The sequence below is a fragment of the Mycetomoellerius zeteki genome, unplaced genomic scaffold (assembly GCF_001594055.1).
Source record: "Mycetomoellerius zeteki isolate Tzet28-1 unplaced genomic scaffold, Tzet1.0 scaffold92, whole genome shotgun sequence".
Taxonomy (NCBI): Eukaryota; Metazoa; Arthropoda; class Insecta; order Hymenoptera; family Formicidae; genus Mycetomoellerius; species Mycetomoellerius zeteki.
In genome coordinates this window covers 90,251-105,673 of record NW_017257958.1, presented here as the reverse complement: position 1 = coordinate 105,673, position 15,423 = coordinate 90,251, and the positions used below count along the sequence as shown (strand labels likewise).

Below are 15,423 nucleotides of genomic sequence, written 5' to 3'. Positions count from 1 at the left end.
TTTTTCGAAATGTAAAAACGTTGTACTACGGTCTCGTCTCGAGATGTAAACAAAAAAGCTGCGATCTCGGCGAACACCTCTTGCGTCAGTAACGTGTTTACGTGATGAGTAAGATTACAGCTCCTAAGAGCTATTTTTTTTATTTAGGAGTATAATTAATACTTTGACTGCTAAGTTGATTTCGGAATTGAATTTAATAAATTTAATGTATGTGTGTATATTGTTTTAATATTTCATTGCTTCTTAAATTTATATTATTTCGTTAATATTTTAGTAAAATAGTAGTTTAAATATTTAGTAAAACTATTCTCTTAATCGAAGAAATAAAATCTTTATCTACAAATAAACAAAACAGGACACTTGCGAATTATTTTGCGTTCTTCCAAATACAAAGGTATCCTGAAATTCGTGAATCAAAATACTACAGAAAGAAACTTTTCAAAAAATTAAGTAAAAAGGTTATTTGTATAATATAATAAATTTTTATTTTAAGCAATAAAATTTGTGAAATAATAAGTGTTTAAATTGGCTAATTATGGACTACGTTTAAACGGACTACATTTAAACGTTGACGTGTATGCTTACTAATGCTACCATAAGCGCGATTCATGGATAGACCGTCCAAACATAATTTCTAATCTGCTATATATTTAAACTATTGCTTGAAATACAAACATTCATATAACATATCTTTATAAAATATCTTAAAGATGTTTTTCCAAAATAGTAAAGGATACTCTGTATGGTTCCATAAACCTAGAAACCCTATTAAGAAAAGAAAAAATGTAAACATTTAAGAAATCAGAGTTAAACCACGGTCCTAAATGATTTTCAGCAACATAATAGTATTAAAAAAATATTTAATATTGTCAAATATACGAGATGTATTAACCTAAATTGTCTAAGCCCTAAGTCTATTGGAATAATTTGAAAGTCATCAATTATTTGATCTAGGTACTTGGAAATTTTATCTATGACTTTTTCGTCTTTTTATGTTATTTATTCATTTATAAATTTTTAATATTTTTAGTAATATTTTGTCGTTGTATCGGATTATCTGCGCAAGTTGACTTATTCTTCTTAGACTTTAATCGTACCAAAATGGAATACAAATAGCTTTTAATAAATCAGCGTCAAATTTGAATATTTTTAATATAAATTATGTAAAAAAAATTATATATCTTTCTTTTATCATAGAGATTTGTTGTATTTTTTATCATTGATTTATTGAATTGTGTTGTACCTATTCGTCCTTCGAAAAGTGACGTAATACTATTGCATAGGAAATATTTAGAACAAACGAATATTAATATTTTGGTCATATCTACCTATTAAAGAAATATTTATTCTTCAAGAATTGGCTACAATAATATATTTTTCCGCAGCTGTTTTATTTCAAATGCTATATGTCTTACTAACTAAATTGCCAAGATAATTTTGGGACTAATTAAATTTCTATCGAAGAAATTGCATTTGTAGGTAACAAAGATTTCATTGTATACGTTATATTATATTTTCCAGTATATTTTTAGCTTACTGAGCAATTTTAAGCCATAATGTAACTTTAAAGCCATATAGACTGATATTCTAATGTCTGTTTTTACTTTTCTATGTTATCTCTTTCACTCATTGCAGTTTTTTGCGCGATTTACCATTGAAAGATTTTTTTCGTTGATAAATTATATTTGTATGCAATTCAATATGGTTTTATACGACTTTTCGTCTTCGATTTATTTTTCAGAAAGATATACATTTCGTTTCAGTAATATTTTATTGCGAGATTTTTGTAAAATCCAGAGTCGTCGTAAATCATTTTTTAATATTTATTCTCCTTATAAATTACATAGAATTTATAAATTGGAAGAACATTCGAATTAGGAAATATTTTTCAATTAAATCAAAAAGTAAAATCAAATGTGGAATTGTGGTATGAAATGAAGAGAAAGCTGCGATGAGGATTTCAATGATTTATGAAGCGTTTCTTGATTTCGAAAATTAGGAATTTGTTTCGTTTTGCGAAATAGACTTGTATGTGATTTCAAGCGTTTACGATTCCTTCCTGCATAGAAAAATTCGAGACTATACACGTGCAATAATCATAGGATTGATATACCGCCTTGTACTTAACTGTGTAATAAAATGTATTGCGTTGCGATGTACTGCATGCAACTAGACACGATATGTTTTCTTGTACCACCCCGGGTTGATGCCAGAGAATTTGTAAGACCCGCGTTACGCAAAACGGTGATATCGCTCCCGCGAAAGCTGGTCTCTCTCTCTCTCTCTCTCTCTCTTCCTCTCTCGATGCGAGACGCTTGCGCGGTCATTCCGGTGCGTGTCGTCGGCTGCCATTGTTTTTCGAATTATCCAGTGGGGGCGGAGCATCGCGCCCTCGAAAGGTCGTCCATTACCTCCAGCCTTGTAACCATGCCGGCACGATCACCCGGTTATGTGCTTGGCGCCGTTCGCACGCTCTGTCATTTTCTTCCCTCCCGACTATAAACCGCGATTTCCCTCTCTCACCCTTTTGCGACTCTCGATTAATCCTTCGATTCTGATTTTATTTAAACGATACCCTCCTAACCTAATTGCTTACTTGATCGTCTGTCTTTCAAATTTTAATTTTATAGCGACTGTATCATTATTTTCCTCAAGTTGTTGAGCGAATCTATGATTCGATTTAAACTTTTGTACCTTGATTTAATTTTCATATTCCCTCATGTCTATACGAAATTTGAAAGTGGATGTTTTAGCTCGGTTTATTTGCGCAAGGACGTGTGATTGCGATATTCTTCCCTCTCGCAATTGAAACATTTTTCATGCAATTTCGCCCCGACGTAATCCAGCGATGTTGAAGAAAGAACATTACAATGAAACGCAAACTCAAGGAATTTATCACCGTGTCTTGCCCTTGTATTGATGTTTATATTATATGCTGGATGAAGGATTTTTACTTATCTAAGCAAACGAATTAATTCTACGGGAAAATTTACAGAGTTGCGGTCCTCCAATTTTCTCTTATGCAGATTTAATGGACTATAACAGGATACGTATCTTTAAACTTTTATTTTTTTGTACACAACAAAAAATTTGGTTGCACAAATTGAAAATCTAGTAGAATCAATCAAAAAGATACAAATTATGGATATACATACTTATAGTTAAATCTATCAAACATTCTAATCGACGTAACCAAAAATTCAATTACCCAGAATGCATTTTGTTCGTATTTCTTGTTTGGCATAAGTAACTAAAACATTTTGTAGTGTAGCTATATATTTACATTGAAAAAAAATCTGGTTGCATAAATTAGAAATCAGGTAGATTTTTTGCTACAAATTTTGTCATGTTTAATGATAAAGGTGGAACAAAATTTGACAATCTATTAAATATTATCGGTAATGATAGAAATTTTGAAATATACCAAAAACATTTTATAAACTATATATAATGAAAATTATCAATAAAATTATAAATTATTTTAAAGCAAAATATTTACAAAGTGTTTCGCAAAATTTACACATTACATTTTAATACAGATTAATTGTCATTATATTACTATATTTGGCACATATAACTGTCAGGAATTATCAAGAATTATCCTGAATTAACTTTCGTATAGAACTAAAAACTGTACTGTCGAAGTACATCTCTCGTTTACTTTTGTCTTTTCTCCTAATTTTGGGATCAGTGAACACTCTCATAATGCACCTTTTAATCTATTTTGTTTTTTTAATTACGAAAAATTGAACTCTGTCGCGTCCACCTGTCGGCGGTGCCACATACTGTTCGCTGTTGAACGACTTTAGTTTGTTTTAGTAAAAATTAGAACGTTATATCGAACATGGCCGATCATGATAATAAAAAATTTTGTTTGGTCCTATCAAAATGCATTCTACCATATGTATCTTGTTGATACAATCAAAACATCTTTCTTAGTACAAGAATCACATAATAATTACGATATAATATCAATAATAATTACGATATTCGTTGATGTTTTCACGTTCTTCGCTATATTCTTGGATTAACCTGTCGGCGGCGTACGACGTTTATGCTACGTGTCTCCGTTTCTTCGAAATCTAGCGCGTGTCCGCGTTGCGGCAACAGGTGCTCCCGGTTTCCTTTATTCTTCGTTGCGAATCGTGTCTTGCACGAGTGCGCCCGGGTCCCATCTGGTCGGCCCTTCTCCCCCTCCCCTAGATCGCATACCTGCCTGCTTATAATCTCGAATGCCCTGATCGGGGACAACGGCCGCGAGCAAGCAAGCGAGCGAGCGAGCGATGCTCCTCTCAGGTCCCTGTCCCTCAGTTACGGAGAAGAAATCGAACGATAAGAGCTACGCCGCTGCTGTTGCCGGTTACGATGTCGCCTTAGATAGCGGTCTCTGACATAATGCCTCACCTTGAAAATCGCCACTCAGATTTCTAGGGCAATGTCTGCCTATTCGTAGTAGCTTTTTCAAATTCCGCATCAGAGACGTCAGGAGCGCGATATTTCCAACTATAATCGAATAAAGACACAATTGGAGTATTTTTAAGGGGATTCTAAAGACGGATTAGTCATAGTAGGACTTACACATATAGACATTTATTGTATAATTTATTGTATAATTTATGTGTATATATGCGTGAGATATTGCTGAATAGTATGTAGTGATGTGTTAATGACACTATAACTCAACAATGTCTCACGCACACGATAACGTTTTAATTAATCATTTTATTAATCATCTAAACGCAATTCTAAGAACTCCCCGTTGTTTCTTCGTGCAAACTACTAGTTTGTGAACTACTATTTCGTAAGGACAGATTGCACAGCATTTTTTTATATGAAACAAATGTTGTCACAACGTGACAGCTCTAGAGCGCCATATTGGATTAAGAATTATAAAGATCTCAATTTTGAAATTTTGTTATTATCGGCATAAATTCACAGACACGTATTAATGCGTTGCATATACTTTAATCCTGGACAAGGATTTTCGAATTTGTAAAAAAAAAAAAGAAAAAAGTAATTGCTGTATAAAAATTATATGGTTTAGTGTGTAAGATTCCTTTAAGGGGGAACACCAGGGCGACGGCCGAAAAAAAAGGCTATTATCGTGAATTTTTTTTTAAAACTAATAGCTTATATGAATTATTGTCTTTATATATTCGAAGTACATACATTTACGAAATTATTAAAAAAAATTCATTGAATAATATTAATATTTATAGCCCGAGGTGCTCATTGATGTGCACCTCGTCTGAAAAAAGATGGTGGTCCACGGGCGCTCGTGCTGCGTCTGAACGGGAGCTCTGAAATAAATTTTTTTTTCTTTATTTTATAAAGTATATGAGTGTAGTTTCAGTTGCACGTATGGATTTTTTGATAAAATATAATAATTTTAGACAAAATGGCGCTGTTTTAAAGAAAGAGGTCGCAATTTTGCGATAAAAAATCGTTACTTTTTTAATTGTATAATTTTTCAAAAACTATAAATAATCCGATTGAAAAATTCGTACGAAAAATACGCAACTGAAGACAATTTCGTTGTACTCCATGTAATGTTAGGTATTTCAAAACAGGCGGAACAGAACGCGTGGAAACGCGGAAATCTAGTAAACTTTAGTTAAGATTTTATCTTCCGCATTTTCGCACTTCATGTAATGACACCTTCTGTAGGATAGTCACAGGATTATATTTACTTTAATTATATCTAAAAATCAAAGTCATTGATGAGGTTTCATCTCTTCGCAATAATTACCAAATCTTCTAGCTAGAAGAATCTGTTTTATAGTAACGTGTACATCATCCTGGTAGAATAGATATATTCTTGCCACTTAAAATTCAAATGCCAGCTTAGCCCCGGTCTCCCCTAATTATAAATAAACGGTGAAACCAGTTTTAATGTTAAAATAATAAAATATTATTAATTAGCATCCCATTCCAAAATCCCAAGCAAAACACTCGAGGCGTACTCCGAAATAGCTTTAGAATCTCTAGGAGATTCTCAAACTCGATTTGCATACGTTTTCTTATAGAACTTTTGGATGTTTTCTTCTTACGAGAAACGCGTTCATCTCGTGACGGGACCATGTACTTACTTCTTACAAATGGACAACGAGCATGCCGCGAGTAACTTGTATATTCTCTTATTTCAAGAGGTTATTCAAGTTACTGTGGTAGAATTTCCTATAAAGAAATTTACTCTTAACCATAGCTCATGTGTCCACTTTCTTTTATGGATGAATACGTATTATTACGTACAATAATATGCTTCATGTAAGATTTTTTGTTTAGAGGAAATGCTCTAACAGAAATTCTCCGCTTATAAGTAGAACACTTTTTTTGTGTATTTGAAATTACAAGTAGTTTACGTTCACAACTATATCAATAAATAACTATCAATCGAAAACGCATTCAAATTTTTTGGTTTTGAATCTTAATCTGTGTTTATCTGATATTTGTCTATACAATCTATAGTTATCAAACAAAGATAGACTATCTTAACTTTTATCATACACTTTAAATTCTTTGGAGTGGAATCTCATTCTAAAGACTGAAAATTGAGCTAATCTTGAAAAAGAATGGCTCAGTTTTTAATGTTTAAGAGTGAGATTTCACTCTTCAGAATGACAATTTGCTCTAAACGTTTTAGAGGATAGTACATGAATTACAATTAAATCAAGATATCGTAAAGCTACTGCAGACGAAGCTACAACAATCCTAGATTTCTATGGTAATACATTCATCTTATGCATTTGTTACATCGCCTGTCTTCTCAAATCGAATTACAATTTCTTTCGATTAACAGATTTTTGGAGGATTGAAACGATGATTGAGATAAATAAATAAATATCATAACGAAAAGTTTCAGTTCAATTTACAAATCTTGACCGAGAATAACGTTTCGATTATACCAACAAGAAGTGCAAAATGCATTCTCGTATCAATCAGACTTCTGATTATCATGATTGGAATTTCTGGTTATCTCGAATGTTTGATAGATATAATTATAAGTATATTTGATTTGTACCTTTTTGATTGAATTTACCAGATTTCTAATTTACGCAATTATATGTTTTTTTTTCCGTGTTGTTTTTTCTTGTACAGTCGATTCTTTCTGTGAATGGAATTAATTATAAAAAGCAATTGCATATCTAGAAATATACAGGTATCGTTATTCATAAAATACAATCGTCTCGAAACGTGGTTCAATTACTCTTCAAGCGTCAGTAAACCACGGTTTACTCTAAGACCAATTTCATAACTCTTGCGGTAAGCCTGGTTGATGCTCGGCCAGGTATATTGCGTTGGTATATCTCGTCGTAGATTTGCTGGAGCATTCTCTCGTGAGAAGCGAGAGAGGCCGTTGACTTATGCTGACAGCAAGGCTGCGGCTATCTTGAAACACGCGCCGCCGACATCAGGGACGCAAAAGGGGGATAGGTATACGTTCACTCGCAAACTGAAATCTCGCGAATTTCAGAGCGTTACCTAGGCCTTGTGATTTTATTCGAAAAAGATACTAATGTACATATACACACACACACACACACACACACACACACACACACACACACACACACACACATATACACATACATACATACACCTATGAATTTTTGCTCAGACGAGACTCGCGATTGTCTAATATTTGAGCTATCCGAAGAGCCGCTGTTTACCGAACTCGCGTTTTTTTCCGTTGAACAAGACGCGTTAGAAATTGCATTTGGTACGGTATTTATGTCGTCTCCTCGGGAATTAACATTGGCTTAATTATACATGCGCACACTTTTGCATATGCACACGATGAATAGTCGAGGAGGGAACTATGTTTATTCGAGGAGTAGCACGGGCGAGTGTATGTGGTTCTTAGATGGTAATTCTTATTCATCTATTAAGCAAAGAGACGTGCACATTTTTCATGAGCCATTTCCATACGAATCTCCGTATGTCGAATCTCCGTAGATTCGTCTCTAACTTTCTGTAACCAACATTCCGTTCGTGTACGCGAACTGTATATTCGCGCGCGACCGACCGCTCCATTCCGGTCCACCATCTTAACTCTTTTTTCCTCTCTTCCCACCTTCCTTCGCTTACGATGGTCTCTCCCACCCGATCAAACTTCCACTATGGTCGGCCGCTGCGAATCAGGATTGCGTCTCAACTCGACGAGTGCCGAGATACGCAATCACATATCAAGAACGAGATACGAGTATATCGCGGAATAGATTAGGCTTCCATTATGAAGCCTCGCTAATCCCACGTTAGAGAAGGGGGGGAGGGAGAAGGAGAGAGAGAGAGAGAGAGAGAGAGAGAGAAAATTGCTATTTATTAGGCGTTCTGGGAGTTGTGATACATTCGGTCCCTTCAAGAGACAAGAGAATTCTAGCTAGAGAGGTGGATTGTACTGACGATCGTTTCGATCGATCAACCTGGAGATGGACACGTGACAGCAATGACAACTTTTATTATGTCATTTTTGCAGGACACGCTCGTCAAGCATAACCCGGTCGATGGTGCAGATTATGTAACGCGTATCGCGTCACATTTGCATTTCCACTTGTTTTTTGTGCCCCGCCGTGCCGCCTCTCGAAGAGACGTAAGCAGTTCTTGCCATCTTCTGAAGCACGGGACTTTTGACCCCCGGTGCCCCACCACAACCTCGCGACGTCACAGTTCGACCGACGCATTTATAATTTATAAGAACATCGCGTGTACGTTTGATTTGACCTTGTGCACAACCACGCGGCGGTTTTATACGGTTGCAACATCCCGTCGACGAAAAAATAACGAGAGAACATACGTCGCCTCCATTCTCCTTTGTCGTGATTTCTCTTCTGCTCTCCTTTTCCTTTTTTTTTCTATTTTCTACTTTGGTTTCTTCACATGGCGCGTGCCACGGGTTCGAGCGTTATTTCGAACGGTAACAGTGGTGATGCGGATGTAATAGTATTAGTGAAATACTCTTTCTCGTTCATTGAACCTTCGTCCTTCGGAAAGCTTCATTTTTTTGTGCATCGAATTCGAAAAACATCCGATGCCGGGTATGAAATTGAATTCGTTGTTAATACGTTTACGTATTGTTACTTATACATATAAAATTAACGTCGTTCTTCCATAGATTAATTTTTCATTTTAACAAGAGAGTTGTGAAACAGACAGTGAGTTTCATGTATATCAAGGTGAATTAAAAATTATTTTAGTTAAAGGGAAAACACAGGTGCAGTTGTACAAGATTGATACTTTTTTTGTTTTGATTTTTAGAATTTTTTTACCATTTTTATTTTAAATATTATTTAAATAATAAATACTTATATAATTTAAATAAAAATGTATAGCTTTTTAGTATTAAAAAAAAAAATACCTTAATCCTTCTCCTCCGTCGCACTTCTAACGATTGTTTTTCGTTCATAAATCGTCCCTACAAAGGGTAATTGTATCTAGGAATAGTTGTGTCTAGGATACATAAAATAAAGTGCAAATTTAAATAAAAGAACGAAATTTAATTCTCAAATTGATGGTTTATCTAAAAAATTCACGTATTTTTCGGTTCGCGCTCCGTTTCGGCATGCATTTTTAAGAATTCCGAAGGATATTCGCAGATTCTCTTTCCTCTGCTAATTTGAAATAAACGCATGTGAACTCCGAGAAAGCGGTTATGTAGTTCTGTCTTTGGCAAGTTATTCCTGTCGCGCGTACAAAAAGTGCGACGAAGGCCGGTCGAAAGAGCGACTTATATTTACGTAATGCCCGGTGGAGATCCCTCTCTTTCGTGTGTTGCGCCATGACTTTTCATCGACACGTAGCGGCATCATTCGAAGACGCTTGATCCGTGCTCGTGGTACGATGATGAATCGTGCCTCTAGCAGAAGCACCTTGATCCGTTAACCCCACTCGTCAAAAGAACCTGCCTATTATATTTCTTTATACATAGACATACGTCACCGTGGACGCAGCACGAATAGAGCTATAAATATTCAAATATTTGTATCTCTTTAAATAAAATTAGGATTAGATTAGATTACTCGATTTAAAGCGTTTGAATAATCAAATTATACTCGACTATTTGCTTACCCGTAGATTTTTATGCTATTCGAAGAATTTTTATGCTATTAATTGACAAGGAAAGATAAAAAATAAATAGGGGAAGTTACATCAAATAGTTCCGGTCCAAATTAGCCCGATAACTACCAAGAGGCAGATAAAATGATTGTAATTTATTTTAAATTACTTAAATTTATGGCGCTTTCTTTGAAATTTTCCGTGTCTTTTATTGTAATATATATTGTAATGTATAACTGATTGCTCAATATATACTTTTTCTCCTCTCTTCTTTTTAAAATATATTTATATATAGCTTCGGCTATAAGTATAAAGCACTCCCACAAATGAACGTAAACATTTTATATCTAACAAAAAATAAATAAAAAAATTATTTTATTTTAAAAGTAATTATTTTTATATTTTTATATTTATTTTTATATTTATAAAAGTAATAATTTTAATATTTTGTTAGTTTTTTTTTCTTTTGGTTTTTATTACCGCCTTTTCCAAAAAAATGCAATAAAGGTTTGTTTTATACTTACAGTCAAGTCTGTATATATGTATACATATACATACAGACATGTGTATACTTTCTAATATACTTTCTATTTAAATAGTTAGAAATTAATCATAAAATTGTAGATTGTAAGGATATTAAACATTCGTAGATGTTTTTAATTCGAAACATTTTTTTCGCAACACGATATTCAAGAATATAATCAACACGAGGTTGAAGTACGATCGTGCGACGTAAAAGACGAACGATATAAATAAATACATAAAAAGGAACTTAAACACGAAAGTCTGCGATAAGATTGTGCGTTTCTATGAGTTGCCGCGGAAATAGATTTCGCGTTTTGAAAAATTACTTCTTCGTAATTGCTTTCGAGGCATTAGCGTCATTATTACTTAGTATTAATAGCGACGGTAATTCTGAGACATTCCGTATATTGGCGCATACGGTAATCATCAAAGACGCAGTGACATATGTATTATCGTTCGTATGTGTCCATGCTGATTTAGTACTCATACGTGTGTACCTGCATAAAAGATATGCGGGCTCAGCAAGGTCGAGGGGCTTTTGTACTTTGCTCCATTAATTGCTTTTACATAAAGTCCATTTTAGACTGTGTCAAAATCAAAACATAACATCGTTTTCCAAACTATATATAATATTTTATCATACTATTACTTAAAGAAAAAGATATAACAATGGCGAAAGTGTAATTATTGTAATTATAAAATACATATTAAATTATTCAACACCATATATGTGTGTGTGTGTGTGTGTGTGTGTGTGTGTGTGTGTGTATATATATATATATTTTTTTAATTCTACAGTGTACTATAGTACTTATACAGTTGTCACCTATATTATACATTTATTATAGTTGCTATCACTATGTTTTTCTCTGAGTGTAGTCCTGCGAGATGAATCGAAGAATTCAATGTGATAATGAGAAATTTCTATCTCCTTCGAAATCTAGAGAACATTTATACGCTGAGAAAAAAATACATTAAATTTTAATAAATAATTTTTTGAATAGAGTACTAATACAACATTTATTTACGGAAAATAAATATTTGTTAAATAAAATATAATAATAGGTAAATTAAATTAATAGTTCTTGTACCAAATAAATATATTTGGTACTAAATGTATTTGGTTTACATTTAGTAAATATTCAATTGGCACTATTCGAATAAATATTTATTAAAATTTAGTACACTTTTCTCTCAGTGTATGTAAAATTGAAATTAGGAGAATTATGTATTGATAAATTTGTGAGAAGTACAAGATCACTTTGAGAGAGAGAGAGAGAGAGAGAGAAAATTGTTTATGGTTGCATTAGAATTTTAAATTTATTTGGGAATTAAAATAGAATATATATTTAAAAAATTTTTCTACAATAATAATGTAAAATGCGAAATTAAATGTTGATTATTGCACTAAACTATTAAATTTGGAGATGATAAAATCGGATATAAATTTTCTTCAATTTTTCTACAATAATAATGTAGAATGCGAAAATACATGTTGATCAATGTTTGAGAAATGAAATTAGTTTAAGAATTATATATTGATGATCGTTACGGTGAACCCTTCACACAATTTGTTTGAAAGTATCAAAATCAGATATAAATTTTCTTATTTTTATCTATAATAATAATATAGGCTGCGAAATTTCGCGACGTAATTAGCAAACTTTCAATTTGTTTGAAAGTGTTAAAATCAGATATAAATTTTCTTATTTTTATCTATAATAATAATATAGGCTGCGAAATTTCGCGATGTAATTAGCAAACTTTGAGAATCGCTGTAATCTTAAGATATTGTTTCGCAATATTTTCTCACTCGTGGTCTCACTTATTCGGCTTCGCGATTTCTTTTCTCATTATTAACTAGAGAAAAAGAAGTCTGAATAGTCTAAGATTTACGATTTACGATTCTCTATTGTTCCGTTTTTTTACATGCGAGATTCTGACAGATCCTGAACTACGACAGTCAGCCGTAGAACTCGTCCGCGATTATTATTCCAGGTTGTCAGATGCGCTCTTAGCTGCCCCTTCCGATATGCAATCGTTGCACAGCTGGCGGAAGTACACTGGTCTCGTCGCAGGCGCTTCTCGGCGTTAATGCCGCTAATCGCGATACATTATCGATGTACAAGGAAACACATGGGTCAAGTTCGAGGTGCAAAGTGCTCGTGATCTTGACCGCGCGCTGTCGATCGTCCCCGATTTTGCATGTCTCGATTGAGACTAAAAGAATTAATTAAGCTCGGATCACACTATACACATTGAAGATTGTGAATTGGAGATTAGAATTTGACTAGTCATATAATTTTGTCTATAATCCGTTTCGTTCTGATAAGCTGAATTAATTTTAATTTCAATTTATTTCATTCTCATTGGCTGAATTCTAATTTTCAATTCGCAATCCTCAATCTCTAAATGCATAGTACTTGACATGGGCTTTAGCCCGGTCCCCCGAGTGTTTTAACAACATGTATTTCAATAAACAGCGGAAAAGCGATGAACATGTGGCGATAACAAGACAAACGTGTCTCATTATGTAATCGCCAGGATTTTTATTTGTACCGAATCGTATATGTTTAACCTTCGATGATGACTGGATCTAATTATTGATTATAGATATTCGTCAGTTTTCGAATATTACTCGCGCATATATCTCTTTTACGTTATAAAGATGTAAAAAATTAAATTTGAAAGCTACTTTTTATTGTTGTTTTATGTACTAGATTTATTATTATTTGGGGAGCGCGATTGTTTAATTATTTAATAGAGTACGGATCAAGAACCGTAACCCGTACTCAAGCTACAATCCTCTCCAAAAGGTTTATCGTTCATTTTTTTTTTTTTTTCAAAAATTTGTATATTGGAAATCTAAGGGTAGTATTAAGGATATATTGTATTTTGAGACACATTAATTATATTTTTAATAATAACGAAATTTTTTATGTTGTTCAGTTATTTCAATTGAAAAGTAACATAACTGAGCAGCCAACATTAAGAATCTCGTTATTTTGTTAAAAATATAAGTGTGTCCCAAGGCACACAATATATGTCCCTTATAGGGGTGTTCCACATTCTCCCCTACTGATATTTTTTATTTCTGAATGTTAATTTTGTACTATTACGTTTTAGTACTTAAAGAGATGCTGGAATGATGAAATTATTAATACATTACAGTTGTACAAAAATTTCCGAAATGACTGAACGGAATCAAAATCCTTTTGCAGAATTGAAATAGACGTAAAATTAGAAAGTGTAGGGCAGTGGACTTTATACTAAAATCGGAAAAAAAGTTAAAAACTTACATTTTTCAACTCGTAGAGTTGTCGTCTGACGTAGACGTTTCCTTAATACAAACGTTCCATGCTCGTTATTGACAAAATAACACTACTCGTTGAATTACGTGAATTATGAACAATACTGAATTTATAGAACTATAATGTAAGATTGGAAATTTAAAAAAAAGATTTATATTAATTTGCAAATTACGTGTATACTGGTGTATACGTATGCTTAGCGAAGGCTCAGACTGATAAAGAATAGTAATTGTGTGTAACAGTAAGTGCCGAATCTTGCAAGAGATGGCGTTGCAATATGTTAGATAAGGACAAATGTATGCATGTATGTGAGACAGAACGATAAAATGTAAGAAATGAATTAAAGATGTTACTATTATCGCAGCATTTTTAATATGGAATTAAAAAAGTCTGTACTATTGACATCGATCAAGTTTGGCTATTGTTTTAGCATTCCCTTATAAGAGAATTTATAAGGAATGTCAGAGCTGTCAGAGCGCCCAATAAATGACGCTTTCTCTCTCTCTCTCTCTCTCTCTCTCTCTTTCTTTCTTTCTTCCCCTTTCTCCCACTCTCCCGGCTTAATTAAGATCGATCGCAGAAAAATACGGTGGTGATAACAGAAACATGTCGTATGTGAGCGTCGAGATTTTTATCGAATTATGCAAATGGAAATAAAACAGACAAGTCGGAGCTGCGCTTGGAAATAAGAGCGTAAAGCAGGTAAATGTACAAGATGCCATTTCATAAGATGTAGTCTCCTTTGTTTTTACGAATCTTATCTCGCTCACGAATGTTAGGACAGATGAGAGTAAATGCAACCGCGTAAAGATTGTACGTGCAAGATTGTGTGTAGGTACAATTCGCGCGTTTCGTTTTTTTTTTTTACAATACACATATATTTTTCATAACATTTACTTTCGCAGGACGAATGTTTCGATTTTGAGCGCGAATAAACACCCAGGGAAACGTGCCGTTTGTATCTGTATTCGTATTTTTTTGTTCTGCTTCGTACTTTGCAGCTCGCTTTGATAAGTACGGAAGCGAAACCGCGCTTGCCCCGTTTGTCCCGATATTATAGATAAAATTAAGTTACATCTTTCTTCGCGCACAGAATATAAAAACGAATACAGCCTTGTGTATCGTATTGTCATTATGTATAAATTCAATGATACGGTTTGCGCTTTTTGTTATCTGAGCAAAATAATAGAGTCAGGATAACGTAATTTTGTTAAAATAATGATGTTAAAATAAATCATGATTGATCGAAAAATGACTGAATAATTATTTTGGTGCCATTTTGTGGCACGCATTTTGATATAATCATGACGTCAAAATGGATGCCAGGCATCTTTACGTTCCGCCTGAGTACCATTGTGTCATAATTTTGATACGCAACGGTGCAACATTCTCCGCGTCTACATTGATACGTAACGATGATATGCGCGGGTACGCAGTAAGTTTGTATTCGCCTTAATTGATACGTTGCGTTGTTGCGTTGTGCCTTGCATAGCAACAGCTCGCCAAGTTTTTGTGGGCCTCGCTCTTCACGGCT

The 15,423-nt window shown here is 33.7% G+C and overlaps 1 protein-coding gene across 2 annotated transcripts in view; it reads left to right on the top strand.

Annotated features, from left to right (window-relative positions):
- LOC108730456 (RNA-binding protein fusilli) overlaps positions 1-15,423 on the top strand; it is a 55,795-nt gene that overhangs the window by 7,339 nt on the left and 33,033 nt on the right. The window lies entirely within an intron of this gene.